At 37.4% G+C, this 26,728-nt stretch overlaps 1 protein-coding gene and 1 long non-coding RNA gene across 6 annotated transcripts in view; both read left to right on the forward strand.

Moving 5' to 3' along the window:
* PPM1L (protein phosphatase, Mg2+/Mn2+ dependent 1L) overlaps nt 1–26,728 on the forward strand; it is a 336,602-nt gene that overhangs the window by 274,753 nt on the left and 35,121 nt on the right. The window lies entirely within an intron of this gene.
* LOC146397569 (uncharacterized) lies at nt 16,147–25,064 on the forward strand. Its single transcript, XR_014822605.1, has 2 exons — nt 16,147–21,252; nt 21,589–25,064. It is a non-coding gene; the product is annotated as an uncharacterized LOC146397569 (long non-coding RNA).

Here is a 26,728-nt window from a genome sequence, read left to right on the forward strand (position 1 = left end):
CATCAAAGGAAACAGTCAACAGAATGAAATGGCAACCTACAGAATGAGAGAAAACAATTGCAAATGATACATCTAGTGAGGGATTAATATCCAGAAAATACAAAGAACTTTAACAACTCAACAACAAAATCCAATTTTATTTATTTATTTATATTTAAAAAATTTTTTTTGTCTTTTTGCCTTTTCTTGAACTGCTCCCACGGCGTATGGAGGTTCCCAGGCTAGGGGTCTAATTAGAGCTGTAGCCACTGGCCTACCCCAGAGCCACAGCAACACGGGATCCAACAAAGCCTGATTTTAAAATGTAAAAAGAGAAGTTCCCATTGTGGCACAGAAGAAACAAATCTGACTAGAACCTATGAGGTTGCGGGTTCAATCCCTGGCCTCGCTCTCAGTGGGTTAAGGATTTGATGTTGCTGTGAGCTGTGGTGGAGGTCGCAGACTTGGCTCGGATCCTGCATTGCTGTGGTTATGGTGTAGGCTGACAGCTGTAGCTCCGATTTGACTCCTAGCCTGGGAACCTCCAAATGCCATGGGTGCAGCCCTAAAAAGCTAAAAAAAAAAAAAAAAAAAAGTAAAAAGATCTTAATAGACATTTCTCCAAAGAAATATAAATGGTCAACAAGCATATGAAAAGTTGCAACATTACTAGTCATTAGATAAGTACAAATCAAAACCACAGTGAGATATCACCTCATACCCATTAGGATGGCAGCTATTAAAAAACAAAATAAAGAAAACAGAAATAACAAATGGTGAAGATGTGGAAAAATTGGGACCCTGTGCCAGTGGGAGTGTAAAATGTTGTAGCCACTATGGAAAACATTATGGATATGGATTATAGAAGTTCCACTAAAAGTATAATTACCATATGATCCAGCAATCCCTCTTTTGGTACATATCCAAAAGAATTAAAAGCAGAAGCATGAGGAGGTATTGGCCAACCATGTTCATTTACATTACTCACAATAGCCAGTAGGTAGAAACAGCCCAGAAATTCAGAAACAGTTGAATGAATAAAGAAAATGTATATACGTAAAGTGGAATATTATTCAACCTTTAAAAAGAAGGAAAATCTATCACAGACTACAATATGGATAAAACTTGAGAACATTATGCCAAGTGAAATAAGCCAAATGTTGTATGATTCCCCTGTAAGATATCTAAAGTAGTCAAATTTAGGGAAAAACAAAGTGGAACAGTGCTTGCAGTGGGCTAGGGGCAGAAGAAATGGAAGCTTGTTTGATTGGTATACAGCTTCTGTTTTACAAGATGAAAAAGTTCTAGAGATCTGTAACAACAGTGTGAATATAGGTAACGTCATTGAAATGTACACTTAAAAATGGTTAAGAGCAGGGGATGGATCAAGATGCCAGAGTACGAAGACCTGGAGGTCACTACTCCCTATAAAGACATCAAAAATACACCTATATGTGGAACAGTTCTCACAGAAAACCAACTGCAAACTGGCAGAAGATCTCTTTTACAATCTAAGCTGCAAGAAAGATCCTCACATGACTGAGTAGGACAGAGGGAAAAAGGATTTAGGACTGGCACCTAGAGGAGGAATCTATGAAGGAGGGAGGGAAAGCCCTCACTCTGAGAAGCCCCCTGCCTGCTGGGAGGTCCACTGGGATAGAAAAAGGTGCTGGAGGAACCTTGATTCTGATCATGAGGAGTGTGTACATGCTGGCTTGCTAGCAATCAGTGCAGACAGAGACCAGTGCACTGATAGCTGCCTCCTCACAGCACTTTCCATCTCCAAAAGCACATCAGGCAGAGCTGCTAATATAGCAGGGAGGCAGATAGACCTTGGCCCTCTTGGACACACACACAAACTTGATCAGACAAGCTCTGGCAGAAGACTCAGTCTAGCTGCCCAGATACAGCCAAGGAATGCCTGGGGTATGATCCAGACTGAATTTCAGAGACCATTGTCAGCTCTTCACAGTGGGGCTCAGGTCTGCCAGTGGAGCCCACCGTCAGTATGCATATGGTAGGGAATGGGTTGAGGGGAAGGTCTGGCAGCTGAAGACTTTGCTGGTGTGCACACTGGGTAGTGGGTGGCATCGCAGAATCATGGGCCTCTAGTAGACAGCCCCTGGGATGGGGGGGAATATGCAGCAATTCCTGTCCTGGTGGGAGGCCTCTGGTTCTACCCACCTCATGCCACTGCTTGGGACCAAATCTGGGGGGACAAGTCCTGGAAGAGCTCTCCCACAGAGGCAGTCCAGGTCTCATAATCATATTGATCCCTGAAGCCACAATGCTTCAGCCTCCAATGACACCCTAACACAAGGTCTGGGACATAGGCTTATTGTGACCATGGGATTGCTTCAGCACTCACTTCCTTTGGGACAAAGCACACATTTAAGGTCAATGGAGCCTTAACAAGCTTGGCCCTCAGGATTTCTACTCCAACAACCAGGAAACAAGGCTTGGCCCTGGCAGGGATGTGACGGACATGGAGCAAAGAGGAAGTCTTGCCCAACATCCAGGGAAGGCTCTGGACACCACAACATCAATCACACCCACTATTAAGGAGATAATGGGAGTTCCCTGGTGGCCCAGAAGTTAAGGATTTGGCATTATCACTGCTCTGGTTCAAGTCACTGCTGTGGTGCAGGTTTGATCCTTGGCCTAGAAATAATGGCCAGCACATTCTGAGGAAAGATGTGGCTGGCATCCGTACCAGAAACAACCCTTGCACCAAAAATATTGGACTCACACTATCTACACAGGGATGCTCCCTTTAGAACCACAGTAGATAACTGTTTCTCCTAGAGACAGAGGAAAGTAAAATGAAAAGGCAGAGGAACTATTCCTAATTAAAAGAACAAGAGATATTCCCTGAAAGAATAAATGATGAAACAGACCTCACCAGTGTACTGAAACCCCAAGTTCAAAAAGGAAGTAATAAAAATGCTAATGAAACTAAGAAAGATTATTGATAAAAAGGCATATCACTGTACAAGTTACTAGAAACTATAAAGAGGAGCCAATCAAAATTAGACAATTGAATTGCCAAGATAAAAATCAATCTAGACTCAACAAATAGCAGACTAAATAATGTGGAATAATGAATAAGTGATCTGGAAAATAGAATAATGGAAATCATTCCCATTAGAACAGTAGATAGAAAGACAAATTAAAAAAAAAAAAAAGAAAGAAAGAAAGCAGTATACAAGATCTATGGGATAATTAGAAGTGTGCCAGGGAGTTCCCAGGCAGTTTAGTGACTAGGATTCTGGGCTTTCACCACTGCAGCCTGGATTCAATCCCTGGTCTGAGGACTGAGATCCCACATCAAGCTGCTGCCTGCTGTAGCTAAGAAAAAACAAATTAAAAATTAAAAAAATCAAGTGCACCAACCTATGCTTAATAGGAATTCTAGTAGGAAAAGAAGGTGGGAGGGGGGATCAAAAATGTATTTGAAGAAATTATGGCTGAAGACTTCCCAAGCCTAAAGAAAGAAACAGATGTCCAAGTTCAGGAAGCACAGAGTTCTAAACAAGATGAACTCAAACAAACCCAAACCCACCCTAGGACACAATGAAAATGGCAGAAGTTGAAGATAAAGAGGATTCTAAAGGCAGCAAGAGAAAAAGTAAGATTCAGTTACAATGGAACCCCCATAAGGCTATCAGCTATTTTTTCTGCAGAAATGTTGCAGACCAGAAGGAAGTGGCAAGTTATATTCAAAGTCCTGAAAGGGAAGAACCTGCAACCTAAGATACTCTATCCAAGAGGATTATCATGTGGAATAGAAGAAGAAAGAACTTCTCAGACAACCACAAACTCTAAAAAAAATCTGTATTCTTTTAGAATACACTAAACACTAAACGTACCCTAAAAGAAATATTAAAAGGTCTTACCCTAAAAGAAATATTAAAAGGTCTTCTTTGAATAGAAAAGAAGCAAGAATCTATAGGAAAGGGAAAATTACATTAGGACAGGCAAATATATTAAAAGATTGGAGATCATTTAAAAAGCCAGTATGTGAATTAAACAATCAAAAAATTTTGTAAGAGTAGATATAACTACAATTAACAGCAAAAGGATAAATATGAGAATGTAAAATAGGATAACAAAAATCACAAAATGCAGGAGAGGAAAGTAAAAAAAAAAAAGTACATCTTTTGGATGTACTTGAACTTATATGATTATCAGTCCAAAGTAAGTGGATATAGTTATAGGTCAACATACTTGAAAAGGAAGGCAAGCACAATTCAAAAATATACAAGAGATTTAGAAAAACCGAAAAGAAAGGAACTCAAGCCTAACACAAAAGATAACCATCAAACCACAAAAGGAAAAACAAGAAGAAGTGAACAAAGAAGAACTACAAAATCAACTGGAAAACAAGATTTAAAATGCCAATAAAAGAATACCTATCGGAGTTCCCATCGTGGCGCAGTGGTTAACGAACCCGACTAGGAACCATGAGGTTGCGGGTTTGATCCCTGCCCTTGCTCAGTGGATTAATGATCTGGCGTTGGTGTGAGCTGTGGTGTAGGTTGCAGACGCAGCTTGGATCCAGCATTGCTGTGGCTCTGGCATAGGCTGGTGGCTACAGCTCCGATTCGACCCCTAGCCTGGGAACCTCCATATGCCACAAGAGCAGCCCAAGAAAATGGCAAAAAGACACACACAAAAAAAGAATACCTATCAATAATCATTTTACATGCCAATGGACTAAATACTCTGGTCCAAAGACAGAGTATCAGATTAGATAAAAAAGCAAGAACCTGCCATATGCTGCCTACAAGAGACTCACTTTAGGATGAAAGACACATACAGATTGAAAAGTGAGGGGATGAACCATTTTCATGCAAATGGAAATGACAAAAACATAGGAGTAGCAATGCTAATATCAGACAAAAATAGACTTTAAAACAAAAGTCATTAAAAACAAGGGCAATATATAATGATAAAGGGATCAATACAAGAAGAGGATATTACACTTGTTAACATATTTGCACCCAGTATAGGAGCACCCAAATATATATTAAAAAATATTAACAGATATAAAGGGAGGAATTGACAAGAATACAATAGTAAAGGGAGACTTTAACATCTCATTGACATTAATGGACAGGTCTTCCAGACAGAAAATGAACAAGGCAATAGAGTCCTACCTGACACACAGGACCAGGTGGGTTTAATTGATAACTACAGGATACTGTATCCAAAAAACCAGAGTACACATTCTTTTCAGGTGTGCATGGAACATTTGCTAAAATAGACCACATTGCTAGGTCACAAAACAAGCCTCAACAAATTTAAGAGGAAAGAGGTTGTTTCAAGCACAATGGTATGAAACTAGAAATCAACCATAGAAAGAAAAACATGGAAAAATAAAATCACATAAAGACTAAACAGCTTGCTACTAAAAAATCAATAGGTCAATGATGAAGTCAAAGATGAAGTAAGAAAATATCTCAAGGAAGTTCCCATTGTGGTGCAGTGGAGACAAATCTGACTAGTAAAAATGAAATTGTGGGTTCGATCCCTGGCCTCGCTCAGTGGGTTAAGGGTCTGGCATTGCCATGAACTGTGGTATAGGTCACAGACTTAGCTCAGATCACATGTTGCTGTGGCTGTGGTGTAGGCTGACAGCTGTAGCTCTGATTTGACCCCTAGCCTGGGAACTTCCATATGCTGTGGGTGAGGCCCTAAAAAAGCAAAAGAAAAAAGAAAAGAAAAGCAAAAAGATTTCATGACATACAACAATGAAGACACAACCTTACAAAATTAGTGCAATGCAACAAAAGCTGTTTTAAGAGGAAAGCTCATAGTACTACAGTCCTTTCTCAAGAAAAAGAGAAATCTCAAGTAAACAACCTAACCTACACCTAATAAAATTAGAAAAAGAGAACAAACAAAACCCCAAATCAGCAAAAGAAAAGAAATAATAAAGATCAGAGAGGAAATAAATAAAAGAGGGAGTAAAAAATAAAGATCAATAAACCAAGAGCTTGTTTTTTGAAAAAATAAACAAAATTGATAAGCCTCTATCCAGGCTATTTATGATGAAAAGAGAGAGGACCCAAGTAAAAAAAAAAAAAAAAAAAAAAAAAAAAAGGAAATAAAAGAGAATAACAACTGAGCTGCAGAAATGCAAAAAAGTCTTAATACTATAAATGGTTATATGCTAACAAATTGGACAACTTAGAATAAATGGACAAGTTTCTAGAAACACATAGCCTACCAAAACTGAGTGAAGATGAAACATATAATTTGAACTGACCAATCACTAGAAGTGAAATAAAATGTGTAATTTAAAATTCCTGCAAGCAAAAGTCCAGGTTGATGGCTTCACTGGGTTATTCTAATGAACATACAAAGAACTTATACCTATACTTCTTAAACTATTCCAAAAGATTGAAGAGGGAACACTCCCAAATTAATTTTATGAATGGATCATCACCCTGAAACTAAAACCAGACAAAGACACTAGGAAAAAAAAAAAAGATTACAGGTCAATATCTTTGAATATAGATGTAAAATTCCTCCACACAATATTAGCAAACCAAATTCATCAATACATAAAAAGGGTCAGATACCCTTTTGGTTGCATTCCAAGGTCACAAGGATGGTCCAGCATACACAAATCTGTGTGACATACCACATTAACAAAAGGAAAGACAAAAACCACAGGATCTTCTCAATAGACCCAGAAAAACCATTTGACAAAATTCAGCATCCATTCAAATAAGTACATTCCTATTAATAATTACTTTAAATGTCATGTACTAAATGTGCCAATCAAAAGACATTGAGTGGCAGATTGGATAAAAAACAAGAACTTGTTATATGCTGCCTACAGGAGTCTCATTAATCATTTTCATGATATAAATTCTCACCTAAGTGGGTATAGAGGGAACATATCTCAACATAATAAAAGCAATTTATAACAAACTCACAACCAACGTAATACTCAACAGTGAAAAGCTAAATTCAGGAACAAAACAGAGATACTCTCATCACTTGCATGCAACATAGTACTGGAAGTCCTAACCACAACAGTCAGACAAGAAAAAGAAATAAAATATATCCAAATTGGAAAGGAAGAGGTAAAATTGTCACTATTTGCAGATGACATGATATTCTATGTAGAGAACCTTAAATATTCTCTAAAAAAAACTAATAAATGAATTCAGCAAGGTAGCAAGATACAAGACTAACATACTGAAGTCTCTTGCATTTCTTTAGACTAGCAATGAAATATCAGAAAGAGAAAGTTAAAAGGTATTCCATTTAAAATCATGTCAAAAATAAGGAATAAACTTAACCAGGGAGGTGAAGGACCTATATGCCAAAAAGTATAAAACATTGATAAAGGAAACTGAAGATGATTCAAACAAATGTCATTATTATCCCATGCTTTTGGATTGGAAGAATTAATATTCTTAAAATGGCCATAGTACCCAAAGCACTATGTACCCATAGTGATCCCTATTAAAATACCCATGACATTTTTCACATTTTTAGAATAAACAGTCCTAAAATTTATATGGAAATACAAAAGATTCAGAATGGCCAAAACAATCCTGAGAAAAAAGAACAAAGCTGAGGGCATAACTCTTCTAGACTTCAGTCAGTACTACAAAGCCACAATAATCAAAACAGCATGGTATTGGCACAAAAACAGACATATGAATCAAGGAACAGAATAGAGAGCCCAGAAATAAATCCACACAACTGCAGTTAATTAATCTTCAGCAAAGGAAGCAAGAATATACAATGAAAAATGTCTGTCTCTTCAACAAGCAGTATTGGAAAAGCTGAGGGTAACATGCAAATCAATGAAAATTAGAAAAATCTTACACCATATACAAAAATGAACTAAAAATTGTCTAAACCCATAAATGTAAGACAAAACACCATAAGACTCCTAGAAGAGAATGTAGGCAAAACTCTCTCTAAGTTGTAGCAATATTTTCTTAGGTCATTCTCCCAAAGCAAAAGAAATAAAAGCAAAAATAAGCAAATCAGACCTAATAAAACTTAAAAGCTTTTGCTTAGCAAAGGAAACCATCAACAAAAAGATAACTTACCTGGGAGAAAAGATCAGCAAACAATGCAACCAACAAGGGGTTAATATCCAAACTATACAAATACCTCATTACAACTCAATAACAAAAACAAACAAAAAACAAAAAAATATGCAGAAGACCTAAATAAATACTTCATCAAGAATACAGATGGCCAAAAAGCACATGAAAAGATGCTCAACATCACTCATTATTAGAGAAATGCAAATCAACTCAGTGAAGTGTTAGTTTACACTGGTCAGAATGGCTATCATTAAAAGCCTACAAATAATACATGCCAGAGAGGCTATAGAGAAAAGGGAACCTGTCAACACTGTTGGTGGGAATGTAAATTGGTGTAGCCACTGTGGAAAACAGTATAGAGGTTCCTAAAAAACTAAAAATACAACTACCATATGACCAGCAGCCCACTCCTAGGCACATATCTGGAAAAGAGGAAAACTGTTAATTCAAAAAGATACATGAACCCCAACGTTTATAGCAGCACTGTTTACAGTAGCCAAGAACTAGAAACAACCCAAGTGCCCATCAACAGGCAATTGAATTAACAGGAGGTGGTGTACATACATAAATACACAATAGAATATTACTCAGCCATTAAAAAGAATGAACTATTGCCTTTTGAGGCAACATAAATAGACCTAGAGAATATAATACAAAGTTTAGTAAGTGTTCTCTATTGAGAAAAACAATATTATATGATATTACTTATATGTGGAATCTAAAAAACATAAATGACTATGTACAAAACAGAAATAGACTCATCAGCATAAAAAAACACATGGTTATGAAAATGGAAAGGGGGGATAAATTAGAATGTGATTAGCAGATACAAGCCACTATACATGAAATAGATAAGCAACAAGGATTTACTGTATAGCACTGGAAACTATATTCAATATCTTTTAATAACCTGTAGTGGCAAATAACCTGAAAAATAAATATTTAACTGAATAACTGCTGCTTACCTGAAACTAATACAGTATTGTAAATCAACTATACTTCAGTTTTAAAAATGATTAAGAAAAAATGGTTAAGGGGGGGAAATTTTATGTTTTAACCACAATCAAAAACTTTAAAAATTTAAACATTTTAGAATGCTAAAGATGAAGTGGAAACAAATTTTTAAATAATTGACTTTCCTCAAAATCCCCTTCTTTTTCTCTTAATCCTGGTGCTTGAAGCTTTTACGCCATATAATACCTTCTGAAATTCTACCCTCTCCAATGCGATTCCTTCATTTTAGCCATTGGAGGATGTGCCATTTTTATTATTCCTCTTACCAACCAGTCATTCTTTCATTTAATATTTATTAAACATATGCTGTGTGCTAGGTTTTGTTTAGACAGGGATTTAGCAGTATAAGAACAAAATCCTTACACAATATAGTATGTCAGATGGTGTTAAGGACTCTAGAGGAAAAATAGAGTTGGTGGGAGGGAGGACTGCCAGGGCATAAGAGGAATACTATTACCTATAGTGTGATCAGGGGAAGCCTCATGTAGGAGACGTTTGAGCAAAAATATCTGAAAAAAATGAAAGAGGATTATTGGTAGGTATCTGTGGGAAGACTTTTCCCAATAGAGGGATTGTCCATGGCAAAGGCCCAGAGGCAGGAGCAGCTCGATTTGTTCAGGGAAGAGCAAGGAGTCTAGTAGCTTGAAGAGAGCAAAGGGGAATGGAATAGATTAGATCCAAGAAGCAGTTGGGAGCAGGGCATTCATGGGCCATTATGTAGACTTTGTTTTCACTGTGATCAGATGGGAGCCATGGGAGGATGCTGAGCACCATGGTCTTTATGGCAGCTGGATGGATAATAGACTGTAGGAGGAAGAAAAGGGAAGCAGGGAGCCAAGTCAGGAAGGAAATGAAGGTGGCTGAGACCAAAGTGTAGCAAAGACATGTGAGAAGGGTCCAATCTGGGTACTTTGTGAGGAGGGAGCCAGGGGCGATTCTAACCAGTTGGATGTGAAATGAGAGACTGGGGAGATTCCAGGATGATTCCAATTGTTTTGGGCTAAGCTGCTCTTGGGATGGAGTTTTGTACAGAGGTAGAGAATGCTGCCAGAGGAACAAGTCTGCTGGGAGAATATCAGGATGTTAGTTTTGGAGTGTTAAGTTGCTAGGTTAGGTTGAGTAGATAATTGTATATATGAGTCTGAAGTTCAGTGGAAAGATCAGGGCTAGAAATAAAAGCTTGAAAATCACCAGCAGATAAATAACATTTGAAGCCATGAGAGTGGATGAGACCAGGTAGAGAGTAAGAGTAATTAAGAAAGATGTGGACTGAACCCTAGGGTGCCCACTTCAAGGTGGGGAAATAGGAGGAAGCTGCAGGAGCTGAGGAGCAGTTGGAGGGAGAGGAGGAGAATGTCTCAGAAAATATCCCTTTGCAAGTGACTCTTTGATTAGTCAATGCTCATATGAACTTCTGCAGTGTTTTATCAGTTGCCAGGTACCTGGGTGGTGTTGATGATCTTGGATTACTCTTGAATGATAAAACTAAGTCTCTGGGTAGTCTGCCCACACTGTTGTCTCCATAGGTGGTTTCAATCTTTTTTTCCTTTTTAGAGTGAAACATTTATTATTGTAAGCTTACATGCAGAAAGGTAAGATAAATTTACTCAATTGCTTAAAAACATGTGACCATATAGCACCCACACCATTTGGAGATGCTGTATTTATTTTCTATTGGATGCAGATTGACCTTCTATATCATCTCAATGAAAATGTTTTGAAATTTCAGTCTGACCAGATTTGTTACGTAACCCTTCTTCTCATTCATCTCCCACTTTCTGAAGTCAATACTGCCTTTCTGCAGCCTCTTAAAATGCAGTGTAAGAACCTATTGATTTCACTCACTTCACCTTCCTCCCTTGCCTCTAACCACAAATTAGTCTGAGACAGAAAAGGTGGTGAGATAAAAAAAAGGCTATGTATAGACTGTCCTTTTCTATTCTTTCCCAAAGCCTTTTTTTTTTTTTTTTTTTTAAGCTAGAAAGTCACAAAGGCAAAGCTCAAAACCAGCTGTAAGGTATAGGTCCTACTGACTGCTTTGTACTTTAAAGCAAACATTTTGGCTTGCTACACTCTTTTAGTTAAGCACACTAAGCAGCGCATACCAGGATTTATATTAAAAAATATATTCAAATTAGGGTGCCACTTAACAGAATTGTTTCTAACATCAACCCCCAAATGTTAAAGATCTATGTTGTTTTTATGCTCCAGATTCTCATATTTAGGGAACAAGATACTGCTGCTATCGTCTCATGAAGCCAAAGAGCATCACTTTGTTTTTCCAAGTCAAGATTTTTAATAGTAGTAGAAAATAGACTAAGCACTAACTCTTCAAATATCTCTGTCCTTGCCTTCATCTTCTGGCTTGGGGATATTTGGGGAATAACAATGTACCACCTCCAAATTATCAAATTCTACCAGTCTTGGAGCAAAATAAGTATGCAGGAGTTTCCCTGGTGCTGTGTGCTGGCAGCGCCACTTCCATATATAAGGAGAGAGCTGCTCCGTGGGGAAGGGTCACCGTTATAAAATCAAGGAGCACTAAGTCCAGATGTGTGTGGTGTATGGGCAGCAGTTAGGAGAGAGAAGAGCAAAGGGGGAGTGAATAGGGCAAATAATGGATTCGCTCCCCCCGCCCCCACACCAGAAGCATTATAATAAAATCATGCACTATACTGGGTCTACTTTCTGGGTTTTGGCAGTTTGAGCCTAGAATCCCACTGCAGACCCTAGCTTATTTGTGAGATAATGCTGGTGATCCTTCTTTCATTTCAGTGCTTCCAAACTCGCTGGAAAGCTAAGTAGATATTTATTTACAAGGTACCTCGGTGAAATCAGCAGTGGACTGAAATATAGCTATGCCACCGATATGTGCAAGTTCTTGATAAAAACTCCATGCCAGGGCCTGGAGATAATGCAGTTGTAGTAAAAAGCAATTTGTCAAATCTGATCTGAAACCCTAAAGGGGATTTTCCAGCAGATGTTCTATTAATGCTGGTGCTGACTGATCAGAAGATGCGAGCGGCATCTCTAAACTGGTCATTATTTATACCCTTCAGCTGCTTTCACTAATTAAATCCCCCGAGTTAGCTCCAGTGCCTACCACCTGGGACCTGTCTCCAGACAAAGGCTTTCTTGTGGCTTGCAGCTGAGCCAGGTCCAGGTCCTTCTGTTTCACGTCAGGGTAAATATTTTAGCTCTGATTTTTTTTGTCCAACTGGATTCAGTGATTCACTTAATGGTTTGCTTTATTTCTCCAGCAGGAATCAGTTTACCAAGCTTGTTTGGACTGGCTAATTAAAACCTGCTCCATGTGTATGTAGACATCCTCCAAGCCAAATACTGCCCAGCACACAATTGGAGTGCTATTTTTATTCCTTAGAACACATGGGTATTGTGAATCTGAACCTGGTGTTTGCTTTTTAATTGCATGCCCTTGTGAAAGTATATCCCCATTTGGAAAGACAAGTGCCCAGAATTTCCAGTCTTTGGGGAATCCTACAGAAAGAAGAGATGTGGCCTGAGCGTCCCTGAGTATTAACTTCGTGGATGTCCAGGTTAAGAGATGTGGCTATATCACCTATGACATCTGGCCTCCTAAGATGCTTCGTAATTAACTGTTCATACTCACTTATCAAGGTTTCATGTAAAGTGGATACCCAGTTCTGGAGGCTTTCCCAACTCTGTAATTCCTTTGACTGGGGGCACTCAAGCAGTAATAAAAAAAATATGTGTTTACACACACACACACATACACACATATATATGTCATCTCAGAGATCACAGTCAAATGCAGTTAACTATCAACTTAAAACATTTATTCACTTAGACAGTATTATGTGGTGCTATGTTCTGGGAGAGACCCATCATATTCCTCTAAAAAACTAACAGGATGAAACACCTATGCAAATAGATACTTCTACCACAATGTGATAAATTGCCTGTCAGATTTCTAAATGAGGCAAATGGGTAAATGAAGATGGCCTAACAAAGATATCAAGCCCTGAAGTAGGAACAGGTTGCAGGAAGGGGTTAAATGGACAGAGAGTTTGGTTTGAGTTTCAAGTGCTCAGGCCATCTAGGTTGTACTGTCTAGTGGGCAATTCTAAATAGAGCTTAGCAGACACATGAGGAACTGCTTCTTGCAGAAAACTTGGATTTCATGTCCTTGTCAGAGAAGTAAGGCATAGTACAAGAGGGTCTTGGTAGGAGAGAGAGAGGAAGGGTGGAGCATGGAAGACACAGTGACAGGACACCAGGTTAGGGAATGAGAAGCTTGTTAAGGGCAGCTTTGCTAATTCTCAGTGTTTTTTAGAGTAGGCTCTGATTAGAACTATATGTCCATGATTGGAAAACATTCTGAAGGGTCTAATCAGTGAATGAATCTTTAAGAGAAGATTAAGCACCCCATGGATCAGGTATTCATTTAGAGGAAAAGAGTTTGTTTCCCAGTTTCTTAGATGAGGTTTGGAATGTTTTCTGAACCAAACATAGTTTTTATGCCTGTCTTTTTATGCTTGTCTTGGCAGGTCATGAAAGAACCAGTTTATAGTATTTCAGCTGGCACTTCTAGCTGGAAATGAGTAGATTTATGGAATATGTCATTATTTTAAAAGTAGAACTGTGAATAGAGTTGATTCATAGCCTTTGTTTTTGCATGTGACACCTTAGAAAGAGAGAATTGAATCTCAGGGAACATGGTACAACTCTCCCCAAAATGACCCCCAGTTAAAGAACATTTGAATCAATGCCATGGTAAAATTAAGGAGAAAAGGGAATGTCACAGAATACAATAAACTGAACCTTGTCAGAACTCTTAAGGAGTTTGCAAGAGAGTAGATGCAGGGCAGTGTTACAATTATCTTTTTAGTCCAATTATGGAGTGCTCAGCATCTTGACTCAACTTATTATGCTGATTGGCTCTCAGAGACATTTTCATTTCTTCACCAATTTTCCTATTCTCCAAAGACCCTCAAGTTTCTAGCACATAGCTTAATGAACTGCCTATGTTTTGGTGTTTTATTGAAAGTCCACTGGGTTCCATCTTCATAAGTAAATGCCAACCTCAGAAGTAAGTACCCATTATGCCTGTGTTACAGTTTTACTAAGCTCAGAATTGTCACGGGAAGTTGAAAACATTTCCGTGGTCAAAGAGAGAAATTAGCTCATTTAAATCCTCCACTATGTCCCAGTCTTTCCTTGGTGCAAAGGTACCAGCCTGTCTTTGTAAAAATAAATGGGGCATATATCCTGGCATTATTTAATTCAGCTATCAATCTTAAACTGAGAAGATTATAAACCAAATTAAATTTGCATATAGACTGCGTGTGAATGTGTTTGCTTCCTCATAGAGTAAGTGCTGGCAAGCCTATTCTCTGCAGCAGGAAGGACCATCTTTATAGAAGAATGCTCCATGGCAAATCACAAATACAGGATTTGCATTTACATGTAAAAAACCATGATGAGTCAATTTTAAAAAACACTCTTTTCATTTTACAAATAAATTGGCTCTAAACAAGAATTTTCAAGTAGAAATCTTCAAATGTATTTTGTTTCTTCACCAGTAATACTACCAAGTGGTTTTTATAGCTTCCCTCATTTTTCTATTAACAGGAAAGATAACATAGATATTTTTATAAATGAAAGTCCAATTATTGCTTTAGGTGTTTTTTAATTTGGATTTAAGATACCATATATGTAAAATACCAAACTACAGTGGATGACAAAGAATATTTAATTAGGTTAGGATTAGATTTAATTACCATTTTAATGAACTTGAATCATATCTTTTTAAAAAGGACATTTGTGGAATTTCAGGAGTTTGACTATTTTTCTGTAAATAGTTGTTGTATACTGCCCATTACTATCAAACTGATAAGGAATTTAAGTCCAAGAATATTTCTAAAAAATATAACTTAATAGAAAAAATTTGACAATGAATTTTATTAGTATAAGAAGCTGATGACAAGACAATCAAAGCATGCAACTAGAGAGTCTCATACTATGTGAAGACAGAAAGAGAAAGATAATACCATACATTATCACTTATATATGAAATCTGAAATATGACACAAATAGGCCTATCTACAAAACAGAAACAGACTCACTGTCAAGGAACAAATTTGGGGTTGCCAAGGGGGAGGGTATGGGGGGTGTGGAGTGGGAGCTTGGGGTTAGCAGATGTAAGCTATTATGCAATGGAGGGGATAAACAACAAGTTCCTACTGTGTAGCACAGAGAACTCTATTCAGTGTCCTATGATAACTCATAATGGAAAAGAATATTTTAAAAAAGTGTATCTATACTCTCTATATATGCGTGTGTGTGTATATATATATATACATATATATAGAACTGAATCACTGCTGTACAAAAGAAATTAACGCAACATTATAAATCAACTATACTTCAATTTTAAAAAAAGAGGCAAAACAAGCTGCATATTTTTCAATTTATATTCCTTGGAACCCATCTATCCCAGACATTGTAAGAAAAAAATATTTGGGGTATGTTGCATACCATGTTTCTTCTTGGGAGCCGCCATTTGATAGTATATTAAAGGTTCTATAAAGACTGATAATTTCACTGTTTTAACTTAGATGCCTTGGTTATTTCCCAAACTTACTAAAGCATGAACACCATTAGCGAATAATCTCTATTTCCGTAAAGATGAACTGGTACTCTGTGGAAAACATTTTTGGAAATATTGAAGTATAGGGGAAGGTTAATTGATAAATTTAGTTGATTGATTCTTCAGTATTACATAATATTACATATGATGTTGAAAATCTCAATCCAAATTCAGACATTTTTGGTAATTCTGTGGTTTTTTTTTTAACTACTACGGTAAGTTCTAGATACTTTTTGGTGAGGTTAGTAGCTGTGTTTTAAATATTATAAACTGGAAATTCATTCAGAAGTAAAACAGAATCTAGGCACCATTTATTGGCCAGGGTTTTGTGTATAGAACAAATTCACAAATAAATACGTTTGAGTAGGTTTGTATTACTTGCCACTGTTGTATCATCAGTCATTCTGCTCATATTTGCTAAGCAACTATTGTGTGATGTATGTCCATCAGGATTACAGTAAGACATTAATAAGATAGTATGTCCTAAGACAAGTTGGCCTTAACCTCTAAAATCTTAAGCCAAGCTAACTATAAAATTTTTGTAGTCAACCTAGAAAAGACAAGCTATCTCATAACTCAAGTTTATACTCTGATATATTCTAGCACTCCAAAATATTTGAGCATGTACTCAAGACCCAAACACTTATGTAGTCAAATTTGTTCATTATTTCATTTATTCAGTAGGATATCTAAAATACTACTTTTTCCTTCTAAAGTTTATAAGAAATAAAATAAGGAGACAGTCAAATAGCAATCAAAATAACTTCATTTTGATAAAGCTGATTGAGGAACCTGATTTTAAAGTGACCAGGCATTTCAGAGAAAACAGAAATATCTCTCAAAAAGATGCTCAGTCTCCTATTAATAAAGCAAATGCAAATTAAAACCACCATGAGATACCATTTTATCCACATCAGATAGAAAAAATTAAAAAGCAATATAAAGTGTTGCTAAAGACACAGAAAAACAAGAGTTCTGCAGTTGAGCATGTGATTTGGCAGAAGCACTTTGGAAAACAACTGGCACTATCTATCAGAGTTCAAACTGTGCACATACCATGGCCTATCAGGCCATGGTTTACTTCTTAGAGAAATGTACATATTTGTATCAGAAAACATATGCAAGAATGTTTGTACTTGCTTGCTTATGATTGGAAAAAATAAAGGCTGGGAAAAAAATTCATTGCCAGGAAACGGGGTAAATAAAATATGGTATATATAAAGAAGAGAATACTATACATCAGTGAAAATAAATCAATTACAGCTATATATGTCAACAAGGATAAATCTCAAGAATATAATATTAGATGGAAAAAGCAAGTCGAAGAAGAAAATGTAAAGAAGGGTTCTATATTTATAAAGTTGAAACATGACTTAACTAAATTATATATTGCTTAGAGAGCCATCCCTGTGTGATTAAACTGGAATGTAAAGCAAGGGAATCATAAACACTAACTTCAGGGTGGGAAGGAGCAGGAAAAGGCTAGAGAGGGGCATACTAAAGGCTTCCCTATCCCTCTGGCATGCAGCCTTAGCTGTAACCAATATGCTGCAAGGGTTTTGTAGGGTATTTAGATTGCCTTTGGCTGTCATGGTGCTTAATTGATATTCTTATTACATCTTAATAACCTCTATAAGGAAAAAAAAAAGGGGGGACTTTCTTTTGCTGGTGTGAAGGCAGGAGTTTCAAGCTCCCAACCTCTAGGCAACTTGCCCAAAGTCCCATTACTCTGGTATCTCATGTACTAGGAATTCTTTCATAAGTAAGTTTGTGGATTCCTGGCCCACAATAAGGGTAATGCGCTTCAATGACTAACAGTAGAATCTGGAACAACCACAAGGGGAAAGTCTATACCTTTTTCTAAGTGATAAATGAATCAGCCTTCCTTTGGCACTTGCCAAAACCTCCTGTGGTATTCAGAACTCTGAGATGGGCCCAAGATTCCAGCCCTCTGTTATACATACCTTGTATAATTCCCTCCCCTTGAGTGTGGGAGGGATGTGCAAACATGTTAGCTGAGTGGGTTCCTTTCTGGATCATGTGAGCAAGGTGATGGGAGTGTCATCCTAAGATGATATTATGTTACATAAGACTACTACCTCTGCTGGCTTTGAAGCTATCATGTTACAAGAGGCCCATGTGACTAGGAACTAACTAAGGGTGACCTCTAGGAGCTGAGAGGGGACCCCTCCCACCCCCACCAACGGCCAACAAGGAAATAAAAACCTGTCCTACAACTTCAAGGAAGTGAATTCTGCCAACAGCATGAATCAACTTGGAGAGGACACCAGGGTCCACACGAAAACCACAGCTCTGCTGATACCTGGGCAGCACCCTTGGGGGACTCTGAGCATAGGACCCAGTAGAGCTTTGCCCAGATTCCTGGGTCCCAAGTAAATTGTCCAATAATAAGTTTGTGTTGTTTCAAGCTATTGAATTTGCAGTAAGTTTTTACACAGCAAAGAAAAATGACTACACTCCCTATTCTTGTACCTAACTGCTGCAGGGCCTAGGCTGCCAACCTATTTTGGTCGCTCCTTTCCTTTCCTCACATTTCCGTAGAGTAATCAGTTTCTGGGTTCAAGCCAGAGCTGATATCCTCTTTCATCATGAAAAAGAAAAAAAAGAGTGCCACAGTTTAAAGCCGGTACTCCAGACAATCCTCCCTCCCTTCTCCCCAAGAAACACCCTCATCTTGCACCAGAGCAGGCTGCTGATCACTAGGCAAGATGAGTCAAGCTTCCTTTCTTCCTTCTCTACCTTTCCCTTTCTTCAGAAACATTTTTTGAGTACAAGCTGTGCTGTGTCCCATGCTTACAGAGATACAGTCTTTTTAAGAAGCTCACTATTTAATGGTGGAGATAAAGTACCATATGGTAATTTCTCTGCTCTTGGATTAGCAGCTCAAGAGTGGGCGAGAGAAGAAGGTAATTATGCTGGAATCTCTTCCTTTCTCTGTTTTCACACACCCACTGGCTCCATTTTCTCATACACACTCATTAGCATCCTATAGAAAGAAAACCTTCAGTTTCAGCTGGAGTTGATTCTCTGTTTAAATCACTAAATTGCTGTTCAGAAATGACAAGCTTCTCTTAAACTGATTTGTGAATCATTATGTAGAAGGAAAGCAGGTAGTAGAGGAAGCAGATCTGGTTTTTGGCCTGCATTTCCCTGCAGGATTGAGCCACGCCATTGATGATAGATTTTGTGCTTTATTTATGAAGTGTGGAATTTGTTTATCCTAACAGGCAGTTGAATATGATTTCAGAAACACCATTCTGAAACATTAAAAGTGGCAGGAGTACAAAACAATCATTTGTCGCTAATGCCTTCAGCTGCTTCTGTGGCTGACGCTTCTAGGGTATTATAATTAGAGCTTTTTACACTCATGGCATGTCTTACATCTAGAAATGCCATGTTCAACAGGATGTTGCTCATCAGCCATTCTGACAATTAGGTTCTCTAGATCGCAGTGGCATACCTGGTCAGTTTTAACCAGAGACAAAAATTAGATGAATATGATGGAAACTAAGTTGCTGCCACCAAAAGGAATTTGTTTACAAGTACTTAGAACTTCAAGCAAAAATAGGGTGCTATCAAAGGCCCTAGATCACAGATGAGGAAAAGCAAGCACAGAACTAAAATCCAGACATTTCTTCTACTCATTTAAACCCCAAATCTATGTCCAGTTGCTTATAGAAGGCATTTCTAAAAACACTTAGAGGAGTTCCCACTGGAGCACAGTGGGATCAGCAACGTCTCTGCAGCGCCAGGACACAGGTTTGATCCCCAGCCTGGCACAGTGGGTTAAAGGATCTGGCATTGCTGCAGCTGTGCTATAGGTTGCAACTGCAGCTTGGCCCTGATCCTTGGCCCTGGAACTTCATATGCTGCAAGGTAGCCAAAAAAGAGGGAAACAAACAAACAAAAAACAACTTACTTATAAAGAACTCTTGGTGTTTGGCTCTAGGTCTGGTTTTACTGTGGTCCTCTTACCAATGTTAGAAGTAAATTGCTTGATGCCTCTTCGGAGTGAACATTCAGAAGGTAAAGAGGCTCCCAAAGGCATTCTGTCCTTTAGGAATGAGCTTTCCTGACTGTGCTACATAAATATCACAAAAAGATCCACTTATGTTGATCCTTTAATTTCCCCTTACAGTGATCGTCTAGCCATACAAACTTTGGTTGCAGATGCCATTACTGATATCTGCATCTCCTTCTCCATCTGACTCAAGTTGGATAGATGTGGCCATGCTCTACTATATACACAGAAACTAGAATGGAGTGGGGAGAGAGAGGCAGCCTCTGTACGACACATACAGTCCAGAGTTGGGGGGACCATCAAAACGGTCATTGTAAATAGCTGCGGAAAGGGTGAGACGATGAAAGGAAATTCATCACTGACTACCATCTGGGGTGCTTAGCATCTAGTTTACAATTACTTCTACCAGATTTAGTCTTCTAAAGGAACAAATGTGGTGTCTGACTTTTGCTTCTTAGCAAGGATTATTCAGGGTCCCAGGAGATGCCAGAGTAATTTGCAGTATACGTGCTTGTTCTTTTATTTATAAGTGAAACAGCTTTGTTGATATTTAATTCAAAGACCATAAAATTAAAGCCTTTGAAGTGGTCAATTCAGTGGTTTGTGGTATATTCACAGGGTTGTACAACTGTCACCACTATTTTAGAATATTTTCATCACCCCCAAAAGAAATCCCATACCTTTTAGTAGCCATGCCCTGTTCTTCCACCTCTGTACCCTCCAGTCCAAGGCAACCACTAAACTACTTTCTATTTTATAGATTTGCCTGTTTTGGACATTTTGTGTAAACGGAATCATATAATTTGTGATCTCTAGTTTCTTTCATTTAGCATAGTGTTTTCAGAGTTCATTCATGTTGAAGCATATAACAGTACTCCATTCCTTCCTACACATGCATAATATTCCGTTATATGGCTATTCACGTCTTGTTTATCCATTCGTCAACTAATGGACATTTAGGTTGTTTCCTCTTTTGGGTATTGTGACAAATAAACAATAGGTACGCTATGTGCAAATTTTTATGTAGACATTTTCATTTCTCTTGGGTATATACCTAGGAGTACCGTTGCTGGGTCTTGTGATCAATCTATATTTATTTTCAGAAACTACTAATCTGTTTTTCCAAAGTGGCTACATCATTTCACATTCCTACCGGAAATGTATGAGAGCTCCAATTTCTCTACACCATTGCCAACAGATGTTATGTGTATTTCATCTTAGCTATAGAGGTATGAAGTGGTATCTCACTGTGAATTTGCATTTCCCTAATGACTAATGATGTTGAGTATCTTTCTATATGTCTATTGACCATTTGCACATCTTCTTTGGATAAAAGTCTGTTTAAATCCTACCCATTTAAAAATTGGATAATCTTTTTATTGTTGAATTGTAAAAGTTCTTTGTTATTCTAGATACAAATTCCTAGATATGTGATTTGTAGATATTTTCTCCTCTTCTGTGGGTTGTCTTTCCCTTTTGTGTTGATGTCCTTTGACGTACAAAGAGTTTTAATTTTTTTTTTTTTTTTTTTTTTTTTTGGTCTTTTGTCTTTTTTTGTTGTTGTTGTTGTTGCTATTTCTTGGGCCGCTCCCGCGGCATATGGAGGTTCCCAGGCTAGGGGTCGATTCGGAGCTGTAGCCACCGGCCTACGCCAGAGCCACAGCAACGCGGGATCCGAGCCGCGTCTGCAACCTACACCACAGCTCACGGCAACGCCGGATCGTTAACCCACTGAGCAAGGGCAGGGACCGAACCTGCAACCTCATGGTTCCTAGTCGGATTCGTTAACCACTGCGCCACGACGGGAACTCCTTTTTTTTTTTTTTTTTTTTTTTTTTGAGTTTTAATTTTGAAGTCAGATTTATCTTTCTGTGTTATATCCAAGAAACCATTGCTTAATACAAGGTCACAAATGTTTATGCCTGTTTTCTCGAGAGTTTCATAGTTTTATTATATTTAGATATGTGATCTATTTGCAGTAAGAATCCGCATGGATCCATGCCCTTTGCAATGCATGTGATCATCCAGTTGTCCCAAGAGTTGAAGAAACTATCCTTTCCCCACTGAATTATCTTGGAACTAATATCAAAAATTAATTGACCATAAGTATAAGGGTTTATTTTAGACAGTTCTATTCTGTTGATTTGTATGTCCATCTTTATGTCAACACCACACTGTTTTGATTAGTGTTGCTTTATAGTAAGTTGTGAGGTTGAAAAGTCTGAGTCTCCAATTTGCTCATTTTTAAAGTTAACGATTCTGAGTCCTTTGCACTATCATGTCAATTTTAGGAGTACTGTGCCACTTTCCACCGCTTTGTGCCAAGACAGCTGTGATTTTGATGGGGATTGAATTGAACCTGTAGATCAATTTTGGGAATTATCTGTTAACAATATTAAGTCTTCTAATCCCTGAGCATGAAAATATTTCCATTTATTTAGATCTTTAAAATTTTCTTTCAGCAATGTTTTGTAGCTTTCATTGTACAAATCTTATATGTCTTTTGTTAAATATAGTCTTTAGGTATTTTACTTTTTTACTACTATGGAAAATATGGAATTATTTTCTTAATTTTATTTTCAGGTGTTCATGTCTACTATTTACATACAGAATGTTTATTGTTGGATCCTGCAACCTGCTCAACTTATTTAGAAATTCTACAACGTGCTTAACTTATTTAGAAATTCCAACAGTGTCTCTCTCTGTCTTTTTTTTCCTGTCTTTGTAGGGCCACACCCATGGCATATGGAAGTTTCCAGGTCAGGGGTAAAATCAGAGCTGCAGGTGCCAGCCTCCACCACAGCCACAGCAATGCCAGATCCAAGCTGCATCTATGATGTACACTGCAGCTCATGGCAATGTCAGATCCTTAGTCCACTGAGCAAGTCCAGGGATCAAACCTTCATCCTCATGGATACTAGTCAGGTTCATTACCACTGACCCACAACAGGAACTACCTTTGGCTAGTCTCTTATTTGCCCCTTTAGGCAGCAGTAATATTAAACAATTGCCACTCATTGTTTTTAACTTATGCCTCAAGGGTAAGGCATTCCCACTAAAGGAGCTCTGAATCAGGTCAGATAACAAGTGTACAAATAGGGCTTTTCCAGGGAGCTTCCAGGCAAGTCAAATTATGACAATTTGGGCAGATGAGGCTTTTTTTAGAGGCTCTAAACTTGTTCTGCCTTTTGTAGTGTCTATTAGGCTAATTTTCACAGCTACTGTGTTTGCAAGGAGGCTAGTTTTCAAGGCTACCACAGAACTGGGAAGAGAGGAATGGATATGTGGCAAGTTAAAATACTCAAAGCTCTCTCTTCTTACCAAGACTGTTATTTTTTTTTCTTGCATAAACACGCCTTATATTGCATAAACACACCTTATATTTTTGAAAGCCTTAGGTTTAATTTCTAGGATTCTGAAAAAAGTTGACTTTGACAATATTTGCTAGTGTTCTCATTGCTGTATGGAAAAGCAAATTTTTGGAAGTCCTTACTCTGCAATTACAGAATTACTATGTATAAGTTTGTTTAAATAATTAAATTATTTAAATCTAACCAAAAACTATTTGAGATGGTTTTTTTAATTCAAATAATTAAATTAAATTATTTAAAGCTAATCAAAAACTATTTGAAATTGTTTTTTTAATTCATTAGGAAATTGTTACTTGCAGGTATTTTTTTTTTAACATAATATTTTAAAGATCTAAAACAAGCAAAATCCAAGTTATTAAAGCCATGTGGTACAGAGCCCTGGGCCCCAACACCAGCCCACTTCTACAGCCTAGCGTGAGAGTTCAGGACAAACATAACAGAGGAACTGAAGTGACTTTGGGGTGATTCTGGGCAGAACTGCAGAAACCTACATAGGTGGCACACAGATTTGCTATGACCACAGGGCCCTCATTTGCTTCAGTGCTCATCTCCATTGCGATAGAGCACACTCTCAAGGGCAACAGAGACTAATTGAATCCAAATCTCAGGGCTTCCACTCCACAACTGGAGAACAGACCCCTCCCCTGACAGGGTGTGACAGTCATGGAGCAAAGAGGAGGCCCCACTCAACATGTAGGCTCTGGACACCCTAATATTTACTATGAAGGGGATAATTGCCTTCACCTTCTGAGGAAAGATGGGGCTGGCGTCTATACTAAAAATTGCCCTTGCATCAAAAATATTGGACTCATACAGGCTACACAGAGACACAGCCACCTAAAAACAATCCTTCAAAGACCACAGTAGATAACTGTTTCTCCTAAATTCATAGATAGAATGTAAAATGAAAAAGCAGAGGAACTACTGCCAATTAAAAGAACAAGAGAAATCCCATGAAAGAATAATGAAACAGATGCCACCAGTCTACTAGTACCTGAGTTTAAAAAGGAGATAATGAAAATGCTAAAGGAATTAAGCTATTGATAAAAATGTAGATCACTGTAACAAGGAGCTAGAAACTGAAAAGAAGAGCTGAAGAACTAGAAAGTATAAAGAGAAACCATTCAAAACTAGGCAACTCAGTTGCCAGGGTAAAAACTAATCTATAAATGGCAATGAATAGCAGACTAAAGAACAAATAATGGATCTGGAAGAGAATAATGGAAATCACCCCAACAGAAAAGCAAGCAGACAGACAAATAAAAAAATGAAAGCAACATACAAGATCTATGGGGTAATATAAAATGTGCAAAGCTATGCATAATAGGAGTTCCAACAGGAGAAGACAGAGAGAAGAGAATCAAAAAGTACTTGAAGAAATTATGGCTGAAATCTTTCCAAACCTAAAGAAGGAAACATGGAACACAGAGGTTCCCAAACAAGATGAATTCAAACAGACTCACACCAAGACATATCATAACTAAAATGACAAAAGTTAAAAGAGTTCTAAAGGCAGCAAGAGAAAAAGTCAGTTACAAGGGAACCCCCATAAACTATCATTTGATTTCTCTGCAGAAACTTTGCAGACCAAGAGGGAGTAGCATGATATATTCAATACATTAAAAGTCCTGAAAGAAAAAAACCCTGCAATTTTAGGATATTCTATCCAGCAAGATTATCATTTAGCATAAAAGGAAAGAGAAAGAACATTTCAGGAAGCAAAAACACTAAGAAATACAGCAATACTAAATCTACCCTAAAGGACATATCGCAAGGACTTTTCTAAATAGACAAGAGGCAAGAATCTATAGACAAGGGGAAAAAAAAAATCACAGTAGGAAAGGGCAGTATATTAAAGGATTGAAAAATCACTTAAATACCTAGTACATAAATATAAAAAAATTTGTGAAAACAAGTACAACCACAGTTAACAGCAAAAGAATAAATATGAAGATGTAAAACAGGACATGGAAATTACAGTATGTGGGGGGGGATAAACAATGTAGATCTTTCAGAGTGTTCTTGAGCTAACAGGACTATCTATGTAGATATACTCAGGTGTCAACATATTTGAACTCCATGGTAATAACAAATCAAAAACATAACAGATTATCAAAAACCAAAAGATTCCATGCAAAAACTACTTGGATAAATGAATTCAGCAAGGTAGCAGGATACAAGATTAATATATAGAAATCTGTTGCATTTCTTTATACTAACAATGAAATATTAGAGAAATTTTTTAAAGCCCTTTAAAATCTCATCAAAACAAACAAAAAAAACCTTAGGAATAAACTTGACCAAGGAGGTGAAAGACATATGCTTAAAACTATAAATATTGATAAAGAAAACTGAAGATGATTCAAAGAAATTAAATGATATCCCATGCTCTTCAATTGGAGGAATTAATGTTGTTAAAATGACCTTACTTCCCAATGCAATCTAGTATTAATGTCAAAATACCTATGACATTTTTCACAGAACTGAACAAATAATCTTAAAACTTACATATAACCACAAAAGACCCAGATTGCCAAAGCAATCCTGAGGAAAAAGAACAAAGCTGGAGACATAACCCTCCCATACTTCAGGCAATACTACAAATCTACAGTGGTCAAAACAGTGTAGTATTGGCATAAAAACAGACACATAGGACAGTGAAACAGAATAGAGATCCCAAAAATAAGCCCACACACATACCTACAGTCAATTAATCTTTTGACAGAGGAGGCAAGAATATACAGTGGAGAAATGAGTCTCTTTAGCAGGTAGTGCTGGAATAGCTGGACAGCTACATGTAAATCAGTGGAATTAGAACATTCCCTCACTCCATAAAAACAAACAAACAAAAAAACCTCAAAATGGTTTAGAGACTTAAGTATAAGGCATGACATCATAGAACTGCTAGAAGAGAACAAAAGCAAAACTTTCTCAGATATAAATCATAGCATTATTTTCTTAGGTTGGTCTCCTAAAGGCACAAGAAATAAAAAGCAAAAATAAATAGGACCTAATCCAACTTAAAAGCTTTTGTACAGCAAAGGAAATCATCAACAAAATGAAAAGACAGCCTACAGATGGGAGAAAATATTTGCAAATGATGTGACTGACAGGGACTTAATGTCCAAAATATACAAACACTTCATACAATTCAATATCAAAAAAAAAAATCAAAAAATATATACAAGACCTAAACATTTTTCCAAACAGGATAAACAGATGGCTAACAGCCACATGAAAAAAAAAAAAAAAAAGTTCAGCATTGCTAAGTATTAGAGAAATGCAAATCAAAAGTACAATGAGGTATCACCTCCCATTGGCTAGAATGGTCATCATCAAAAAATCTACAAATAATAAATTCTGGAGAGGGTGTAGAGAAAATGGAACCCTTCTACACTGTTGGTAAGAATGTAAATTGGTAATGCCACTATGGAGAATAGTATGGAGGTTCCTTTAAAAAGCTACAATAGAGCTACCATATGATCCAGCAATCCTACTCCTGGGCATATATCCAGAACAGATGAAAACTAATTTGAAAAAGATATATGCATTCCAATGTTAATAGCAGCACTACTTAAAATAGCCAAGACAGGGCAACAACCCAAGTCCC

This window comes from Sus scrofa, chromosome 13 (assembly GCF_054392235.1).
Source record: "Sus scrofa isolate SSC_HxYL_T2T_F1_AM1 chromosome 13, Sscrofa_HxYL_maternal_Yorkshire_Landrace_v2.0, whole genome shotgun sequence".
Classification (NCBI taxonomy): Eukaryota; Metazoa; Chordata; class Mammalia; order Artiodactyla; family Suidae; genus Sus; species Sus scrofa.